The sequence below is a fragment of the Capsicum annuum genome, chromosome 8 (assembly GCF_002878395.1).
Source record: "Capsicum annuum cultivar UCD-10X-F1 chromosome 8, UCD10Xv1.1, whole genome shotgun sequence".
Taxonomy (NCBI): domain Eukaryota; kingdom Viridiplantae; phylum Streptophyta; class Magnoliopsida; order Solanales; family Solanaceae; genus Capsicum; species Capsicum annuum.
In genome coordinates this window covers 166,836,817-166,840,637 of record NC_061118.1, presented here as the reverse complement: position 1 = coordinate 166,840,637, position 3,821 = coordinate 166,836,817, and the positions used below count along the sequence as shown (strand labels likewise).

General features: G+C 31.8%; 1 pseudogene; it reads left to right on the top strand.

Annotated features, from left to right (window-relative positions):
* The first annotated feature begins 274 nt into the window (after positions 1-274).
* LOC107879507 lies at positions 275-597 on the top strand (annotated as a pseudogene).
* Positions 598-3,821: the final 3,224 nt, after the last annotated feature.

The window sequence follows — 3,821 nt, the reverse complement described above, 5'->3', positions numbered from 1 at the left end:
AAAGCTCATACCCAGATTTTATTTCAAGTAATGGCATGCACGCGCTGCCACGTCATGCCACATCATTTTTTTTTCTTTTTTTAATCTAAAAAGTTAATTATTTTACTTTATATATTTTCCTTTTCTCTTTATATATTAATTTCTCCTCAACAAAATTTCTCTCTCTTTACCATTCTCCATTTTGATCTATTTTGTTTTTCAACTCAATTTCATTTCTATAGATCCTCAAATCAAACAATTCTAAACTCCACAAGAGCATAAACTAAACATTTCAATGGCTCGTACGAAGCAAACAACTCGTAAATCAACAGGAGGCAAAGCATCAAGGAAGCAATTAGCAACAAAGGCATCAAGAAAGTCAGCACTTTAAACAATTAGCAAGCTTCCATTCCAGCGTTTGGTTCGTGAAATTGCTCAGAACTTTAAGACGGATCTAAGGTTCCAAAGCTCTGCTGCTGCTGCATTGCAAGAGGTGGCTGAAGCGTACCTTGTGGGGTTATTTGAGGATACAAATCTTTGTGTGATTCATGCTAAGAGGGTTAGATTATGCCAAAGGATATTCAGCTTGCTAGGAGAATTAATGGTGAAAGGGATTAAAATGTATTGTTTCGTTTTGGCTTGTAGTTCTTTGAATACATAAATTGATGTTTTTTCTATGGTTTGAATCAGGATTCTGAATATGTTGCTGCATCAAGAATTATTTAATGAAATATCTTTCCTTTTATTTTAAAAAAACAACAATTTTTTCAATTTGAGCTTGGCATTTCATTAAACGTGTGGTGGGCTGGAACAGACCAGTGAGTTTATGTGGGTATTGTTACATTTCGAATGTTTGAAATGTATTTGAGCTTATGTGGGTATTGTTGTTATCTGCTTCTCCGTCGAATGTTTGAAATGCATTTAAGCCTATGTGGATATTGTTGTTATCTGCTCTCCCATCGAATTCTAGTTTGAGGTGGTGAAGCGGTGGTGATCTTTCTTTTGTGGTAAACCAACTTTGCACCCTTGATGTAGTGGTTGTATTTTTTTCTTTTATAGCAACCAAGAAAGAAGAGCAGATACTGTTCGCTAGTCTCGATAATGCACTAGTATATCAAGAATTTGACGTCTAAAGGGAACTAGTTAAAGCCATTTTGTCAAAAAAATATCTAAAGGGACATTTGAGCAATCCTCTCAAATAATCAAGAAATATTCTTGATTTTCTGGCAAGAATTCAAGAATTTTCCGGCGGTGTCACTGTTAAGTGAAAGTTTATTTGGATTTGGGTTTGAGCCGATTTGAAAATTGGATTTTTTTGAGTATTCTAAATACCAATTTGCCCTCAAGAATTATGAGTTGATTAAAAAAAAAAAAGTTTCAATATTCTTTGGGCGCTCACTCTCTTAAAGAGAATGAGTTTCACTCTCTTTGCCATGTCAGCTTTTAGTATGTTATAATTTCAATTTTAAATAGTTCGGGGGGGGGGGGGGGGGGGGGGGGGGGGGGGGGGGGGGTCATAGGACCTCCGCAAAGTATAGGTGTGTAATTGAGATTTGGGGTAAAGGTTGGGGGCTTTTGGCCATTTTCTCCTTAAAGAATGAATAATTCACTTATTTTTAAGATTGAAAAATAGCTCAAAAATTTATTTATTGTGAACTAGAGGGGGTATATTTTTTAAATGCTAAACGTAGAAAAGAATATAATAAACTTTTAATTATTCCATGAATTAAACTGATAAATTGAAATAATTATTTTTAATATACGAATTAAGTAAAATAAAACAGAGAAAGTAATTGTCAAGGTTAATAAAAATAGTTACCTTTACTTATTTGTTATTTTACAAAAAGAATATAAAGGGCAGTCTGTGTTTAGAGTTCCTGCAATGCGCATAGCTTGATGAAGGGTCGAACCATAAGGATAAATTATATGAAATTTGTAAAAGATACTACTTCTAAGGGTCACGACTTGTACCTATGACCTCCTAGTCACATGATAATAATTTTATAACATCAATATTAAGTTAATTTTTATTTCATTTTATCCTTAAAGTAAATATTCTTAAAATAAGATCAACTTAGTCTTGATCTTAAATAAATGTAAATTTTATTGTTTATCTTTTTTAGTTATACGTAAATAAGTTAATCACGTAAAAAATATGGCATTTAACTCCTTTAATTATAAGCATGAACCTCAATTGAACATTTATGAAATTTTACTGACTTATTCAGAATAAACACTTAAAAATACATACATAATATTTTTAAGTGACTGTCAATATATTATTCGACCAACTATTTGCTGAAGAAAAGGGATAAATTCAGCCTTCTAGCTAACTTTGATTATAATTTGAAGTTACACCCTATTATATCTCAAGTTGGAAGTATGATAATCAAAAATAAATACGAGAAGTATTTATTTAACACTAGTACATTAACGAATAAAAATAAGATACTTTTATATAATGAATTTTTTTCATAATTAAAAAAGAAAAAACGTTTTCAGATCTCTTATTATATGTATAAAAAAAAATGTCTTTTGTTTTAAAAGTATAAAATTAGTTTTTTGTTTTAAAAGTAGCCTAGCTACAAAATCAATTCTCCCGTTTTTTTTTTCTTTGGTTTCCCATCCGGTACTATCTGGTACCCGCATTGGAGTCCGACTAATTTGGATTCGCGTCGAGTAGAGCCCCATTCGTGGGATGGCGCTCCCTACCAAGGATTTTTTCCATATGCAGAGCTCGAACCCGAGATATCTGATTAAGGGAGAAGCAGCCTCATCCACTGAACCACATCCTTTGGTGGTAATTCTCCCATTTCTTCTTCCAGCTTTTGTTATACTATACTTATTTTATTTGATATATTGTTACACTTATTTTTGTTGTTTGATTATTAATTTATTATGCTTATTAGTAGTGCATTACTATTTATTTGATGCCCTTTATTCCCTCTACCCATGGAGTTAACAATTTCAATACTACTTTATTTACTAAGCTGGAAACCACAAGCCCAAAGTAGCAATGTGAACGGAGTATATTATATTACTTATATTTACTTTTAATATCCTATGAACTTATTAGACAGATAACATGAATTGTTTACTTAAATAATTGGACCAAAAGTACATGTTTTTATAAAGATTTTACTTTGTTTTTGGTTCGATACTTATATTATACATTGAGAATCAGGAAAGTCGAAGAGGAATTGATGCAATAATTACGAGTGAGATGATTTGGGGAGACTCTTCTACTTATTTTGATTTGTCATTTCGACTTCTGTACTTCGCAAAGTTTCATTCAAACACTTCAACATTGTTAAAATAATCATTTTAAACACCCCTAATTGTGTGTGTCCCTAAATTACGCTGATGTGGACAAATCAGAACAGGTAAAAAGGTCTCGTGAACTACTTATTATATGATATTCTCATCGATAATTAGATTTCGTATTACAGAAAAGGAGGACAATAACAATGTTCTCATCTTTTTTCTATCCATCTTTTCTGGCTTTTTTGTTACTTTTATTTCAATTTATGTGAAGATGTTTCACTAGATATAAAGTTTAAGAAAAGAATGAAGACTTAATTTACGATCCAAAATAAGGTGTAAGAAATATTATGGTTAGAAATTATCTCAGGGAATTAGCACTCGATTTCGTTGGCACCATGCAATTGAACCAATTCAATTGCTTACTTATTCAATGAGATAGAGTTAATTTGCAAGCTCATCCAACCTATTTTAATTTAAAAATCTCAAGTGCCTCTAGTGAGTTAGAGACAGAGTTCGAAAAGGTCAAATCTTTGATGATGGAATCATCTATGATTGAGTTGCGAAAACTTCTGGATAGG